The sequence below is a fragment of the Siphateles boraxobius genome, unplaced genomic scaffold (genome assembly GCF_051911475.1).
Source record: "Siphateles boraxobius isolate OS27281-9 unplaced genomic scaffold, OSU_SipBor_1 1, whole genome shotgun sequence".
Classification (NCBI taxonomy): Eukaryota; Metazoa; Chordata; class Actinopteri; order Cypriniformes; family Leuciscidae; genus Siphateles; species Siphateles boraxobius.
Window position 1 is genome coordinate 2,002,311 of NW_027508699.1, and position 17,608 is coordinate 2,019,918.

Below are 17,608 nucleotides of genomic sequence, written 5' to 3' on the forward strand. Positions count from 1 at the left end.
ATCGGAGCTGCGGGTGTGTTTGGAGAACATACGACTCATTGTGCTTTTAGATCGCTATCGCAGTGCTTTGATGTCATGCGAAGATCGATCTGCGAGAAGCCGATGCATCTCGAACAAGCTGGCGTAATGTTTGGCGCTACCGCACTAGCGTTGCTGGGCAACATGAGACGTTTACAGTGACGTAAGATCTGGCTCTGTTGTGGCTCTCTAGCCGTTGGAAAGGCAAACCAGTTCTTAGTAAGCTCGTCAGTCGAACCCACTCCGAACCAGCTTTGGCTCTGGCCCTGAAACAGCACCCGGTTCTTGTTGGTGGAAAAGGGGTATGAGAGACTAGCAAAATTCTGAGATTTTCTCCACATTCAAACCAAAATATCTGACTTCCTGTTGGTCGGAGCTATTGACTGTAAATTAGAAAGTTGTCCAGCTCGAGGAGAACTATATAAATACCTATTTTTGTAACTGTAGATGAAACTAACCCCCCACTTTTTTGTCAAAAGGTGGCGCTATTGAGCCCCTCACCACGCCCGCTTCTGAAACTTTGCACATGTCTACTGGCTAATAAATGTGATGTGTCAGTCAAGATTCATGCAATTTCAAGTATGTTAAGAGTCTCAAAAGCATCCAAAAAGAATATTAAAGTTTAATGCGTTGCAGTATCTAAGATATCAATAATCCTTTCACAGGTCTACATCTGGTGTGTGTTTACATTATAAACATAAAGTTTGAAGCAAATCGGGTAAAAATAAGAGGGTGATTTCAAAGCATTTTGAAAGTGACACACTTCCTGCTGCCAGTTGGTGGCGCTATAACTTTGACTCACAATAGTCACATCCATGTGATCGGCCTCTTAAAACGAACACACTGTTGAAGTTTCATCAAGATCAGTTAATGTATGCTGAAGTTATAACACACTTCCTGTTTCTATTATCGCACGCGCGATCGAACTGTGTGTGTGTGCGTGTGTGAGAGAGAGAGGCGCGGGTGCGATCGAACTGTGTGTGTGTGTGTGTGTGCGTGTGTGAGAGAGAGAGGAGCGGGCGCGATCGAACTGTGTGTGTGTGTGTGTGTGTGTGTGTGTGTGTGTGTGTGTGTGTGTGTGTGTGTGTGTGTGTGTGTGTGTGTGTGAACAGCAAACTTACTTTACTTATATATGTGTACACTCCCAATTAACACAACATCCTCAGTCACATATGCAATATATTTATAAATAAATATAATTTTGCACACAAGAGGGCAGTATATCCCTATTTATGATTTTATGTTATCACCCGAAGAGACCAGAGCAAAAATTCCAGAGCAAGCATTCTCCAGACAACCCATAATAGCCGACTTCCTGTTGGGCTGGCGTAAAACTTGACCGAGGGAAAGTTTTTCGGCCCGATGAGATCTATATGTGTACCGAGTTTCATATTATTACATGCAAGTGTGTTTGATTTATGGACAAGTGTTCAAATCCCATTCCAGGGGGCGCTGCCGAGCCCCTGTGCCATGCCCGGGTACCAGCTTCAGTCCGGCCCTAAGGGCTGTGCGTTATTGCCCGTCATGCACAGTAACCCCAAAGGCACCGGGGTGGCGGTGCCACACGCTTGTGACGGGCAATAACGTAACCCCGCTTTGACCTTTGAGAAGATGTGTGCTGTAGAGCTTGCATTGGTGTGGGCTCTGCAAAAGTGTGCATTGAGGGCACATATCAACCACAAAGTATGCGTGAGCAACCTTCTGAAACCTAAAATGAAAAATGAGACACCCTACGGTCTCATGGACTTAATGGACACATGAAATAAGTACACAAGTTTGAAAGTTATATGAAGTGTGCCAAGACAGAATATTTGCCTGATCTGATTAGAAAAATAGTTTGTGTGTGTGTGTGTGTGTGTGAGGCGTGATTGAACAATGTAGACATAAAAACATACTCCGTCCTTTTGTTCATACAGGACATTATTCAAACTGCAAAGTGTTTACTTATATTTGTGTACAATCGCAATAAAACACAACATTGTGCTTTTGTCAAACTGTACTGCTAAACTACAACTGTCACCCAACCAAAATCTCTTACACACACACACACACACACACACACACACACACACACACACACACACACACACACACATAGTTTAAAAGCAAAAAAATCTTTTGGACATTCATCATATTGCATTGGTTTTCATTTCTTGTCCTCGAACAGAGCCCTAATCTGTTTATTTTTTCAGTTACACATTCTACATTGATTAAAAAAGAAAAATCAAATGTGTTTTTATTTTATACATAAATAAATAATCTATCATTCAGATGAGAATAAAGTTAGTGTTAGTTCAAATTTTAAGGAAAACAAATATATGATCTGAAATATAGCACATTCATTTAAAATTCATTCAGGTTCAATTACCAAACATACAAATCTCAATGTAATTTAAAGCAAACAATACATTTAAAATATATGGGTTGTATGCTATTTTTTTTATATAAAAAGATATATATATCCAAAAAGACAAGGCCTAAACTTTAACAAGGGTTAAACAATCACTGTAACAGACACAATCACACACACACACACACACACACACACACACACACACACACACACACACACACACACACACACACACACACACACGTACGTCAAATCACTTACATTTTAGATGCAATATTGACTTTTTTTCTGTTTCAGCAGCGAAAATAGTTAAACAAAGATCACAGCAGAACCATCGAGGATCTCACAGCAACGCGTTCTCATTACTGAATGATTCAGCATTTTGAACGAATCGGTTGACTCAAAGATTCAACGACCAATCCATAATCTGTCTCATTCATGAATGACTCAGCCGTTCGAACGAATCGTTTGAACGAATGAATCAATGACTCGCTCATTAAGACGGTCGCCTGGCGACACCTAATGACGGTTTAGTGATATGTTTAAAAGTATCATTCTTTCCAACGATTGTTAATTAACTCATATTTGAAACATAAGCTATATATATATATATATATATATATATATATATATATATATATATATATATATATATATATATATATACACACACATGTATACACAAAAATAAAATAAAAACACATTTGAAGCCTGTTTGCTTACTAAATTGTGAGCTGAACGAAAGTTGCAGCAAAGATCAGCAACAGGAGTCAAAATTCATTAATCACGAGAGTGAAGAGCTGACTGAAAAAAATGATGACGGAATATTTTGTGTAAAAGCGCCTATTTAAGCGAATCTGTCATTTACTCATTTGTTGTTGTGTTTTACCTGAAAACCGGAAACAATCGGCCCCGGATATGGTGCTAATTTTAAAGTGACACTAAAAAGTATGCGGCTGCACTGGCATTCATAACGGTGCGCGTCCATGGCGACGAGCGAGCAGAACAGAGCGAACGTTTTTTCATTTCTACTTCCATAGAAATTCATTCGAGCGCACTGCAAGCGCCACCACTGTAAATGTCCGTGCGGACGTCCTTATACTTTACTTTCACTTTTATATTAGCGATTTAAAAGGCCTCGCTGGTGTCTAACGTCGATTAACCGGTGGGAAAAGATCCTCACAGCCACATACCTAATATATTTATATTTAATTACAATAGCCATACCTGATAAAAAAGTTTTATGTACTGAGTTGATATCATTTTGGACACAAGAGGGCAGTATAGCCCTTTGTATTACTTGATGTATTTATTTTTTAACTGAATAGCACATTCTGGCTGTTTTTAAACTTGTACATTATTCTTAAATTGAAAACAAGAATAAAATGGGTTTAGTTCTGATATTTGTGTAATTTTATCTAGAAATAAATGGTGTATAATTAATTTTTTAGAAGATATGAGGCTTTTAGTGTTTACTTTTTTGACATGACTTTAATCCCTCACCATAGCAAAACAATTTGAGATATTCAATAGCCATTCACAATTTAGCTTCTTTAATGTATTTTCATCATGTTGAAAAAGTTTGGTGGGAATTGAATAAACCACTTAAGAGGAGTGGGTAAAAAATCAGAGGCTGATTTTGCCAAAAATCCACATTAAGACCAAAATAGCCCACTTCCTGTTGGGCTGGCTTAAAGTTGTTTGGCCCGATGAGATCTATATGTGTACCGAGTTTCATAATATTACATGCAAGTGTGTTTAATTTATGGACCAAATTTTCTGACCAAGTTTATGGACCAAGTTAATTTAATTAATAAACTAATTATATAAAACTATTTTCAATGCACTACAATTATTACTTATTAATACAACTTATTTAAAAAATACAAGGCGTAAGACATTTATTTTCTTTTTTAATGCAGGCCAGACCAAACAGCAGTGAAATGGTTAATCTAGCCCCCCTCCCCCTCCCCACACTCACAGACACACACACACACACACACACACACACACACAGAGACGTAGGCTCAGAGAGAGAGAGACATAAAATGACAATTTTCAAACCAAAATATCTGACTTCCTGTTGGTTGGAGCTATTGAGTGTAAATTAGAAAGTTGTCTGGCTGGAGGAGAACAATACACATACCGATTTTTATTACTGTAGATAAAATGAATCCCCCCACTTTTGACAAAAGGTGGCGCTACTGAGCCCCTCACCACACCCGTTTCTGAAACTTTGCACATGTCTACTGGCTAATAAATGTGATGTGTCTGTCGAGTTTCATGCAATTTCAAGTATGCTAAGAGTCTCAAAAGCATAAAAAAAGAATATTAAAGTTTGATGTGTTGCCACGACAACAGTATCTAAGATATCAAGAATCCATTCACAGGTCTACATCTGCCGTGTGTTTCCATTATAGTAGTGAAGTTTGAAGCAAATCGGGTTAAAATAAAAGGGTGATTTCAAAGCATTTTGAAAGTGACACACTTCCTGCTGCCAGTTGGTGGCGCTATAACTTTGACTCACAAGAGTCACATCCATGTGATCGGCCTCTTACAACGAACACACTACTGAAGTTTCATCAAGATCAGTTCATGTATGAAGAAGTTATAACACACTTCCTGTTTCCATTATTCGCCATAATTTCGTTTCCTCGCCACGGCCAAACCGTTCGAGATATCAAAAATCCGCTGGCAATTTTTCATCCTCAATTGCTTGACTTCATGCACACCGAGTTTGGTGGTGATTGGACGAGTTTCGAATTCCATTGCATGCGTTTCCAAACAAACCATAATAGCCGACTTCCTGTTGGGCTGGGGTAAAAAGTAAAAGTACAAAGGATATATAAACCGATGAGATCTATATGTGTACCGAGTTTCATATTATTACATGCAAGCGTGTTTGATTTATGGACCAAGTTTTCGGACCCCGTTCCAGGGGGCGCTGTCGAGCCCCCCTGCCACGCCCGGGTACCATCTTCAGCCCGGCCCTGATGGCCGCGGGTTCTGACCTGTGTGCAAAGTTTCAAGAGTTTTCATGCACGTTAAGAGCCCCAAAAGTGCCCGAATAGTCGTTAGAATAATAATAATAATAAGAACGGCTCTGGTAGTTCCGCTTCAGCACTGATGATGTTGTAGAAATAGTGCGCTCTGGTTGGTCTGGATTATTCGGGATTTTTTATTTTATACAGAAATAAGTTATTTATAATTAAGATGAGAATAAAGTTAGTGTTGATTAAAATGAAGGAAAACTAATATATTGATCTGAAATATAACACATTAATTTTAAATTTATTTAGGTTCAATTACCAAACATACAATCTTAATTTAATTTAAAGCAAACAATACATTTAAAAGATATGGGTTGTATGCACTTTTTTTTAATAAAAAAAGATATATAACCAAAAAACAAGGCCTTAAAGGGTTAAACTCTTGTCACTGTAACAGACACAATCTCTCTCTCTCTCACACACACACACACACACACACACACACACACACACACACACACACACACACACACACACACACACACACACACGTCAAGTCACTTCCATTTTAGATGCAATATTGAATAAAATGAAAATTCGGATTTTCTGCTCTGAAAATATAAATAAGCATAAAAATTGAATAAGCACTTTTAATATTCTAAACAGAATAAGCACTAGTCAATAATGAATATGGAACTAGTACTTAATGGAATAGATACTAGTATCTAAAAAATAAGTACTAGTAGCATGAAAATAGAGACTAGTAGGTTAAAATGATAAAATGTTAAAACGGCTTGCCATATTGGCTCAGAGAGAGAGAGAGAGAAAATGACCTTTTAGATACTAGTACCTATTAATAGATACTAGTATTTATTCAATAAATACTAGTACTAAGTCATTAGATACTAGTACATATTAAATAGATACCAGTACTTATTCATTAGCTACTAATACGTATTCAAAAGAATATCTAAAGAATAAGCACTAGTATCTAAAGAATAGGCACTAGTACTAAAGAATAAGCACTAGTCGCTAATGAATAAGTACTAGTACTTAATGGAATAGATATTAGTATCTAAAAAATAAGTACTAGAAGCATGAAAATAGAGACTAGTAGGTTAAAATGATTAAATGTTAAAACGGCTTGCCATATTGGCTCAGAGAGAGAGAGAGAGAGAAAATGACCATATTCAAACCAAAATATCTGACTTCCTCTTGGTCTGAGCTAATGACAGTTAATTAGAAAGTTGTCCGGCTTGATCTGAACAATATGCGTACCGAGTTTTATGATTGTAGGTAAAACTATAAAACTAACCCCCCCACTTTTGTCAAAAGGTGGCGCTACTGAGTCCCTGCACAACGCCCGTTTCTGAAACTTTGCACATGTCTACTGGCTAATAAATGTGATCTGTCTGTCGAGTTTCATGCAATTTTAAGCAATTTCAGGCATGCTAAGAGTCTCAAAAGCATCCAAAAAGAATATTAAAGTTTGATGCGTTGCCATGGCACCAGTATCTAAGATATCAATAATCCTTTCACAGGTCTACATCTGCCGTGTATTTACATTATACAGATGAAGTTTGAAGCAAATCGGGTTAAAATAAAAGGGTGATTTCAAAGCATTTTGAAAGTGACACACTTCCTGCTGCCAGTTGGTGGCGCTATAACTTTGACTCACAATAGTCACATCCATGTGATCGGCCTCTTACAACGAACACACTGCTGAAGTTTCATTAAGATCAGCTAATGTATGCTGAAGTTATAACACACTTCCTGTTTCCATTATTCGCCATAAATTTGTTTCCTCGTCACGGCCAAACCGTTCGAGCAATTTTTCATCCTCAATGTCTTGACATCATGCTGACCGAGTTTCGTTGCGATTGGTTGAATTCTCTAGGAGGAGTATATCGAATTCCAGGGGCATACGCTTCCAAACAAACCATAATAGCCGACTTCCTGTTGGGCTGGGGTAAAAAGTAAAAGTACAAAGGATATATAAACCGATGAGATCTATATGTGTACCGAGTTTCATATTATTACATGCAAGCGTGTTTGATTTATGGACCAAGTTTTCGGACCCCGTTCCAGGGGGCGCTGTCGAGCCCCCCTGCCACGCCCGGGTACCATCTTCAGCCCGGCCCTGATGGCCGCAGGTTCTGACCTGTGTGCAAAGTTTCAAGAGTTTTCGTGCACGTTAAGAGCCCCAAAAGTGCCCGAATAGTCGTTAGAATAATAATAATAATAATAATAATAATAATAATAATAATAATAATAATAATAATAATAATAATCCTTAGGAAAACAATAGGGCCTTCGCCTTTTCAAGGCTTGGGCCCTAATAATAATAATAATCCTTAGGAAAACAATAGGGCCTTCGCCTTTTCAAGGCTTGGGCCCTAAAAAGTATTCTCACTCAGCAGACAAATCCCCCCCCCCTTCCCTCTCCCTCTCACAGAGAGAGAGAAAATTCTTCAAAACATCCACATTCAAACCAAAATATCTGACTTCCTGTTGGTCGGAGCTAATGACTTCAAATTAGAAAGTTGTCCGGCTTGAAGAGTACATTATACATACCGAGTTTTGTTACTGTAGATAAAATTAACCCCCCCACTTTTGTCAAAAGGGGGGCGCTACTGAGCCCCTGTACCACGCCCGTTTCTGAAACTTTGCACATGTCTACTAGGTAATAAATGAGATTTGTCTGTCGAGTTTCAAGCAATTTGAAGAATGTTAAGAGTCTCAAAAGCAACCAAAAAAAAAAATTAAGGTTTGATGCGTTGCCATGGCAACAGTATTTAAGATATCAATAATCCTTTCACAGGTCTACATCTGGCGTGTGTTTAAATTATACACATAAGTTTGAAGCAAATCGGGTAAAAATAAGTGCGTGATTTAAAAGCATTTCGAAAGTCAAGTTAAGTCAAGTCATCCTCATTTATATAGCGCTTTTAACAATGTAGATTGTTTCAAAGCAGCTATACAGAGATAAACATATTGTCACGAATCTGGTCCACACTTCCGGTCAATCACCACCAGAGGTCACCAAATCACAGCATGGACTCTTGCACTTCACTACAATCCCCATCATTCATTGCACTGATGACTCACAGAGCTGATTCCACTAATCACGCTCTCACCTGAGAACTATAACACACTTTCTCACACTCTTTATAAGCCTTGGATTTCCTCTCCCTGATGCAGAGTATTGTTTTGCGTTTAGCACTCCCCTAGTGCTAGCTTCTCCACCGAGCCCTACCATTGACCTTAGTCTTGCCTTGTCATGATTCTTGCCTGTTTCCTGGATTCACCTTTAGCCTAGCCCTTTGGACTCTGTTTGTACCCCGTTTGGATTATTGCTGTTTCCCTGGATTATCTCTCTTTGCCTTGCCTCTGTTGGACATTGTTCGTCGATCGTCTACCCACGCTTGCCCTAGGCCCTAGTAATAGGGCCCTAGGCCCTATTACTCTGTATCATGCCTCTGCCATACCTGTTTGCTGTTAATGGACCTGGCCTGTATTAAGACTATGTTTTTGGAATAAAGCCTTGCATATGGATCCGCACGTCTCTCCTCTTGTTCGCCCTGTTACACATATAATTTAAGGTAACAGAGATTGGTTTGGTTTTATAGTCGTTCTTGAAAAATGTTTTTTTCCAGCTAAAGTTAGTTTTGATTGATTCACTTCCGTCTAAATGATCATTTGTTATTAAATTAGGGGCCGCTAAGACGACACCGTTCTCTCTAAACTCCAGACTTTAAACGTGAACCTGTGATAGACGCTGATGGAGTTCACATGCGCATTAAGAATTGATTCTATAGTTATGTGCGTTTGAATATATGTGCGCAGGTTTGTAATTCCTTACAAACCATGCCTAAACAAACTACTTGTCTTGTCTATAAATTTTGATGCAGAATTTTATTTTATCTTATCACTTTGGGTAGGTACGCGAACCGAAAAATTCCACAATGCTTTATCTGTAGAGTGGTATAGGGATCCTCCATAGGGAGAGGCTAGTTGGCACTTCAGAACTGCATTGTCATCAGGTTCAGGCGAAAGTCATTCGTCAGGTCTGGAAACGGCCTGGATCCGGCAGGCTGCAGGAAAACCTCGGGATAAAACAAAGACACTAAAATTAGCATAGATGCCATTCTTCTTATGATGTAACGAGTACATCAGGATTTAAGGGAAGTATTCCCAGTTCCGGCTGACCTAATCTAAGCAGCCTAATATTGAATTTTAGAAGTCTATAGAGTGTTATGTGAATGCTAGGTCAAAGAGATGTGTTTTTTTTTAGTCTAGCTTTGAACTGACAGACTGTGTCTGCTTACCGGACAATGTTAGGAAGATTGTTCCAAAGTTTTGGTGCTAAATAGGAAAAGGATCTACCGCCAGCAGTTGATTTAGATATTCTAGGTATTATCAACTGGCCAGAACTTTGAGATCGCAATAGACCTGAAGGACTATAATGCGTTAAGAGCTCGCTCAAGTACTGGGGAGCTAAACCATTTAGTGCTTTGTAAGTAATCAGCAATATTTTAAAATTAGGGAAAAATAGGGAGCCAATGCAGTGTTGACAGAACCGGGCTAATATGGTCGTACTTCCTGGTTCGGGTTAGAACTCTAGCGGCTGCGTTTTGAACTAGCTGTAGTTTGTTTATTAAGCGTGCAGGGCAACCACCCAGTAGAGCATTACAATAATCTAGCCTTGATCTCATGAACGCATGAACTAGTTGTTCCGCATTTGTCAATGATAGCATATGACGTTATTTAGATATATTTTTAAGATGGAAAAATGCGGTTTTACAGACACTAGACACGTGACTTTCAAATGAAAGATTGGTATCAAAGAGCACACCCAGGTTCCTAACTGACGACGAAGACTTAACAGAGCAGCCATCAAGTGTTAGACGGTATTCTAGGTTATTACGTGTGGAAGTTTTTTGTCCAATAATTAGAATCTCTGTTTTTTCAGAATTTAGTAGTAGGAAATTACTAGTCATCCAATTTTTTATATCAACTATGCATTCCGATAATTTTGTGAATTGGTGAGTTTTGTTAGGTTTGGAAGAAATATAGAGCTGAGTATCATCAGCATAACAGTGAAAGCTAATTCCATGTTTCTTAATGATATCTCCTAAAGGTAGCATGTACAGAGGAACAGCAGTGGTCCTAGTACTGAGCCTTGTGGTACGCCATACTGAACTTGTGATCGATAAGACATCTCTTCATTTACTGCTACAAACTGATAGTGGTCAGATAAACATGATTTAAACCATGCTAATGCAATTCCACTAATGCCAACATAGTTTTCTAGTCTATTTAAGAGAATGTTGTGGTCAATGGTGTCAAATGCAGCACTAAGATCAAGTAACACTAATAGAGAGATACAGCCACGATAGGATGATAAGAGTAAATCATTTGTGACTCTAAAGAAAGCTGTCTCAGTGCTATGGAGTGGTCTAAATCCTGACTGGAAATCCTCGCAGATACCATTTATTTCAAGAAAGGAACATAGTTGTGAGGATACTGCCTTTTCTAGTATCTTCGACAGAAAAGGTAGATTTGAGATCGGCCTGTAATTGACTCATTCTATGTGTGTGTGAGAGAGAGAGGGAGAGAGAGAGAGACAGAGTGAGTGTGTGTGTGTGTGTGTGTGTGTGTGTGTGTGTGTGTGTGTGTGTGTGTGTGTGTGTGTGTGTGTGTGTGTGTGTGAGTGAGTGAGTGAGAGTGTGTGTGAGTGTGAGTGAGTGAGAGTGAGAGAGAGAGTTTTTCACCCACCTGACTGGCTGCAGCAATCCCGGTGGACATAGCTGACCTCAGGTTCAGCTTGGCCCGCATTCTTGTACCGAGTGACGATGCCTTGGCAAAACTCTTCCAACCCTGCATCTTCACCCGTCGTCAGAACAGAGTTCAACACCTGGCCAAACTCATTGCCGATGTTTGACATCCATGCAGCACTGTCCCCGATCCCGCCAGCCAGCTTTTTGGTGATCTGTAAAACAAACACAAGCAATTAAGAAGTAAACCAATTTCCTGTTTTGTTGTAATTATACATGTTCTATTTGATATACTTTTTTACTGTTGAAACCCTAACCTTCTTTGTTGAATCCATTTTAAGAATTCTACCATAGGTAGAAGTGATCACTCCCTTCATCTCATCCACATGGCTGAGGATGTCGTTGGAGTGGACCGTCTCGAATCATTGAGCAAGTGGAAGGGGCCTGGAGGGTGGTGGAGGAAGATATATAGCTGCAGAGGGGACGAAGGTAGCCATCTTCATGTGATGCTCACAGTCTGAGAGGCAGCGGATAGTCTGCCGTGCCCACTCTTCGGTGTGCGCTTCCTCTATTGCAGACTGGAGGTAGGAGGAACTGTTACCACTGGTCCTTGGCTTCAGGAAAGTCATACATTTCCTGTCCAGAGCCAGCTGTGTTGTGAGGACAGCGGGGAACAGGCTCCTGTGTGCCACATCCACCTGAGAGAGTATATCCTGGCTCCATGGACAGACCGGCTGAGAGCACTTGCTGCAATGTGGATACTCTGCGTCAAAAGGGGTGTATACGGGAGAATTCAGACAATGAATACACCCGCTAAATGTGCTGTTTGGCAGGTTTCTTTGGAACTTTGTTACGCGTACCTGTAAATGCCCGCAAAGGCCCGAAAACAGGAACTTGTCTGACCACATGCTGTTAGTTGATGGCTTGCTTTGTAAATGCTAATTTGTTTTGGGACTGGCAGCTCAAGATTGCCCCTATTCCCCTGCCCCCCTCATTAGTATTCAGGAAAGGTGGACTGATAAGTGCTTTACATTGTGTCAATCTACAACAAAGACTGTAGACCCTGAAAAGCAGTTTGTATCTGGGTGTCCTCTGCTCTTCAAGATGGCTTGCAAAAGATCGCTGGAGTTTTAAGAAGAGCAGGGCAGAGATGTTACTCCTTTACGTCGGGACAATGTGGCTTTTCAAACTCCGAGTCCGAACGAAAACAGACTGGTGTATATGGTAAATGCAAGTTTGAAGAGGATATTTGAAAAGCTGGAGACGATGGACAAGAGGTTGGATAAGATGGAGGCTGACATCAATGAGCTCAAAGAGGCAAAAGAGGAGCCTGCTTCAAAGAAATCAAAGAGAGCTGGGTATAATTCTGTTGCGGTAAGTTATTTTCTGACCGTCACAAACATTTGGCGGTGTCCGCTTAAGTTCGTGTGCTTTATTTATTAATATATTTGAATTGAGCCCTCATACTATGTTGGATGTTTACAGAAAGCTGTACGGAGATTGCACAATGGGGAAAACAACATACACAAATATGACCCACAGACAAGCTATATCTTTAAAACTATTGTTTCATAACAGTACTTTCTTCTAAATTATATTTTTAATCAAACTTCTTTAATTACTGCTCCACGGTCTATCCTCCCCCCACAACCTCGAGGTCACAACCTATCTTTATAATGGCGTCTCCATGGCTGTACTGGACGTAGATCCTGCTGTTTTTAAAGGTAAGTCACAAGAGAATGTCCCAAGGCTACAACTATTTAACTGTATAGATTAGTTAGTTATAAATAAACACATTCTCCCCCCTCACTATCTTCCTCTCTCTAGCATCCTGCAAGACGTATTTTGAAACTGTTAGAAGGGGTTACAGGATGGCCCAAGATGAGAACAAAGACAAGATGGAGGACAGCAGGATCATTGTGCGCATGAGACAAAGAAAAAGAAGAGTAAGTGTAAATAAATATAAATCTCAGTAAAAGACTCAGCCTGGGAGAGGCTCCCATCCCAACCAATTTGATATTTTCAGTTGTTTAATTACTTTTTTCCCTCCTATTTTGCAGCTGCTGAGCAGCAGGACTGACGTTCTTCAGACAAGAGGAAGAGGCAGCTATCTGGAAGACTACAACAGTTGACCACATGTCTGAAGAGGAGGATGCTATCTTGGATGAAAAGTCAGTGTGGGTTGTTCAGCCTCCAACCCGCAGTACAGTTTTGTCTGCGCTGTGTGGGGTGCTACAAAAAAGACTGGAAGCAAACCAGAAGTACTTGGGAACTCACCATGCACGAGTTGGTGCAGATCGAGTCGCGGTGGAGACCACAGAAGCTGGCCTGTGAATTATTTTAGTATTACGCATCTAAATATTATTCTATAGTATAATTTGAATATTCTGTTGTTTTTTTATATATAGTATTATTTATATTATAAACTATTATTTATAGATTGTATTATATATAATTCTATATAGTTTTCTATATACAGTATATACTGCATTTATATATTCTATACAATTCCATATTGTTATCTATTTATAAATTGTATTTATATATTGTACTATTTATATATTCTAAAGTATTTGTATATTATATTGTTTTCTATATATTATACACAGGCCTTATATATTATATGGGGTTATATATTGTATGACTAATAGTAGAGTGTATTCTGTGCTAATGTATTTTTATTTATAGAATTTTGAATGTGTGTATATATATGTCATGTACCCAGTGTCATTTACAAATAATAAAAATAACAACCTCAACTTTGTCTATCTGATTGTCTTGACATTATAACCATGAACACTAATGATAATAAATATTAATAATGAGTAATAATAAACCCAAATGAGGCCATAAACTGGACCAATAGTGTGGGGGTTTAGAGGAGGGACAAAGCATTGAGCAGCCAATCCTATGTGAGACCTCTGACCAATTGAAGGAGGCCACTGCCTTGTGTCCCAAAGGTGTGAAATGCTAATATTCCCTTGCATTGACCCCGACCGGGGGATTATTCACCATGGTAACTGCATCTATCCACCCTTAGTGGCTCCCTGCTGTGTCCCAAACTTGGTAGATATACAGGAGTATTCGGGATTGTGTGACGGGACAGCAAACTCCCGTACACACACGTTTATTTGTGGAGTACACAGGAGTACTCAGGAGTTTTACATGCCCGATTACAGCTCTTTTCACGCAGTGATAGTCCCCTCCCACTAGGTAGTAGCGGCTATTTACATCAATCACCTCCCTGACCTTTCTGTAGATCCCTGAGCTGTTCATTTTACGGGAACATTGTGGGCATTTTAAAGGAATCCCCCACATCCTCATTGGTGCCCAGATGAACATCCTCTGCTGGTTACCACCCAGGCTCAGGAGGAGATGGTTTGGGCTCCAGTGGGGGCTGAAACCAGCAGGCTTGGATTTTTGGTTTCAGCTGGCCTGTAGGCTTATATAGGCATTTGGCAATCCACACCTGATCTGCTTCCTGGACTACTCTCCGAAAATGCTCAGGAAGAAAACCTTTCCAATTGTTTGAAGTTGGTTTTGGTTTTGAAGTTGGTAAAGTTGCAGTGTGGTGTGGCATGGCAGAGCTACTTAACGAGGGAACAGAGATGGCGTTGTCTGTGATGGTAGCACTTTTGTGGTGGTAGTGCTTTTGTAGTGCTTTGGTGGTGGCTTTTGCGGTGATGGCATTATGAATGCTGCATAGTGAACCAGTTGGATATGGTTCAAAAGACCAACAGTACCCTGCACCTTGGCCCCACAGGTGTCACACATCTCCTCTGTGTGGTGGTCAGACAGGTGCTCTGAAAATTTCTCTGCCTCCACAAGCTGGTTGCACTTGTAGCACTGCACTCCCTGTCCTGCCACTGATGCTCCTGCCTCTGTGTCTCCTCTCCCTGCCTCTGTGTCTCCTGTCCCTGTCTCTGTGTTATCTCGGACTCTCCCTGCCTTTGTGTTGTCTCGGACTCTCCCTGCCTTTGTGTCTCCTCTCCCTGCCTCCGTGTCGTCTCGGACTCTCCCTGCCTCCGTGTCTCCTCTCCCTGCCTCCGTGTTGTCTCGGACTCTCCCTGCCTCCGTGTTGTCTCGGACTCTCCCTGCCTCCGTGTTGTCTCGGACTCTCCCTGCCTCCGTGTCGTCTCGGACTCTGCCTGCCTCTGTGTCGTCTCGGACTCTCCCTGCCTCTGTGTTGTCTCGGACTCTCCCTGCCTCTGTGTTTTTGTCTCGGACTCTCCCTGCCTCTGTGTTGTCTCGGACTCTCCCTGCCTCCGTGTTGTCTCGGACTCTCCCTGCCTCCGTGTCTCCTCTACATGTCTCCATGCCTCCTCTCCCTAACTCTGTGCTGACTCGCCCTGCTTCCGTCTCAACTCCTCCTGCCTCACTGGAGGGGGGGGGGGGGGTACAAAAAGAGGGACATGCTACATGCAACTAAGAATCCTACACTACTAGTTTTCTCCAGAATTGTACAGATACATATTGTTCAATAAATAAATCCACATGCTACAGTGACTCATCATGACTTAAAATAGAATAATGAATAGAATAATGTTTATTCAGACATGTTACTAGAAACAACTAGAAAAAAGTTGTTCGGGCTGTGCACTTGTTTTATGTCTTTAGTGTTTCGAGAGAGCCAAGTGCTCATGGAAAAGCCGTTCAAATGATATTGCTGCAGACTTTAACGACATCATCCCTAAAATAGCTGCAGAAACACACCAGACCCCTGCTTCGGGCAGATGTGCAGGCGTAGTGACGAGGTGGCCGAGTGGTTAAGGCGATGGACTGCTAATCCATTGTGCTCTGCACGCGTGGGTTCGAATCCAATCCTCGTCGTTTGATGTCTTTAGTGTTTCGAGAGAGCCAAGTGCACATGGAAAAGCCGTTCAAATGACATTGCTGCCGACTTTAACGACATCATCCTTAAAATAGCTGCAGAAACACACCACACCCCAGCTTCGGGCAGATGTGCAGGCGTAGTGACGAGGTGGCCGAGTGGTTAAGGCGATGGACTGCTAATCCATTGTGCTCTGCACGCGTGGGTTCAAATCCCATCCTCGTCGTTTGATGTCTTTAGTGTTTCGAGAGAGCCAAGTGCGCATGGAAAAGCCGTTCAAATGACATTGCTGCCGACTTTAACGACATCATCCATAAAATAGCTGCAGAAACACACCACAGCCCAGCTTCGCCCAGATGAGCAGGTGAGTGACGAGGTGGCCGAGTGGTTAAGGCGATGGACTGCTAATCCATTGTGCTCTGCACGCGTGGGTCTGAATCCCATCCTCGTCGTTTGATGTCTTTAGTGTTCAAGAAAGCCAAGTGTGCCTGGCAAAGCTTTTTGCTTCCAACTACAACGTCATCATACTAAAGATAGATGCAGAAAAACTCTACGTGCAGGCGAGTTGCTGCGTGTCTCTCTAATCCTTTGTGCTCTGTGCGCATGGGTTTGAATCCCATCCTTGGTGTTTAGTTTCACAGGGAGCCTAGAGGACAGGTCAACCGCAGGGGTGCCGCTCATGGCAAGCTTTTAATTATAGCTGTATATAAAGCTCATGTTCATTTCTGAAAACGTTGCTGAGATCCGGATCAATACAATAAGCCTCCTGGTTAATGGATATAATCATTTTAAATACAAAAACACATTCAAGGGAGGTCCAAATCCTGTCTAAACCAGCCACGTTCAAGCTTATGCTTTCGACACCACAGCGAAAACAGAACGTAAAAAAAGAAAATGTACAATTCCCTTTTACAACTAGTCATGAAGCCTCTTAAGAGACTGTCAAAAATTGCCAAGGCTGACTGTATTTCGAGTCATCCCAGCGGGGTATTGGGTAAAGTTTTCAACCAGCAAAGATCACGTCTCGGATGAGCCTCATAGACTATGGTATTGCCTCTGCGAAAGAATGCCAGACAAGGTAGCGACATCTCCTGTGGTTTTATATGGACATGGAACAACAGGGTGGTATCACATTTTAAACTGCCATGTAATCAGCCTTTTGGAACGGCCGGCTGCATGGTGTGTCTATGAAACAGGTGAGTGAAATGGACATAGAGGTTTATTAATTGTTCTCTCTTAGCTCAAAGAACAAAATGTGCGGTATTTTTGATGGGAGATACTTATGGCTATCCTGGTAACAAAGGGCCAGAGTTATGACCCTCAATCTCCAAGAACATTTTTGAGTTTTGGATCGATTCGATGAGCCCCCTACCAGTTTGGGTAGGATAATGAAGAGTGCAAGGACACTGCAAACATATTCTGAGAGATGTCCAATGTAAGCTATGCTTCCATTTTCTTGACCCAGGCGTTCTCTCTAGGTTCTTACCAACAAAGCAGAAGCAGCACACAAAAGAAACATACGCACATCTCCCTGTCAACACAGTTGTGAGTTTCCCAACCTTCCTCCTAAAAACGTGCAGGTGAGTGACAAGGTGGCCGAGTGGTTAAAGCGATGGACTGCTAATCCATTGTGCTCTTT

At 41.0% G+C, this 17,608-nt stretch overlaps 4 non-coding genes across 4 annotated transcripts; 3 read left to right on the forward strand and 1 right to left on the reverse strand.

The window, feature by feature from the left end:
* The first annotated feature begins 15,886 nt into the window (after nt 1-15,886).
* trnas-gcu (transfer RNA serine (anticodon GCU)) lies at nt 15,887-15,968 on the forward strand. The gene has a single exon. It is a non-coding gene; the product is annotated as a tRNA-Ser (tRNA).
* Nucleotides 15,969-16,113: 145 nt separating this feature from the next.
* On the forward strand, nt 16,114-16,195 carry trnas-gcu (transfer RNA serine (anticodon GCU)). The gene has a single exon. It is a non-coding gene; the product is annotated as a tRNA-Ser (tRNA).
* Nucleotides 16,196-16,339: 144 nt separating this feature from the next.
* trnas-gcu (transfer RNA serine (anticodon GCU)) lies at nt 16,340-16,421 on the forward strand. Its single transcript has one exon. It is a non-coding gene; the product is annotated as a tRNA-Ser (tRNA).
* Nucleotides 16,422-16,896: 475 nt separating this feature from the next.
* Nucleotides 16,897-17,037, reverse strand: LOC143741868 (U4 spliceosomal RNA). Its single transcript, XR_013205259.1, has one exon. It is a non-coding gene; the product is annotated as a U4 spliceosomal RNA (small nuclear RNA).
* Between the last annotated feature and the right edge of the window lie 571 nt (nt 17,038-17,608).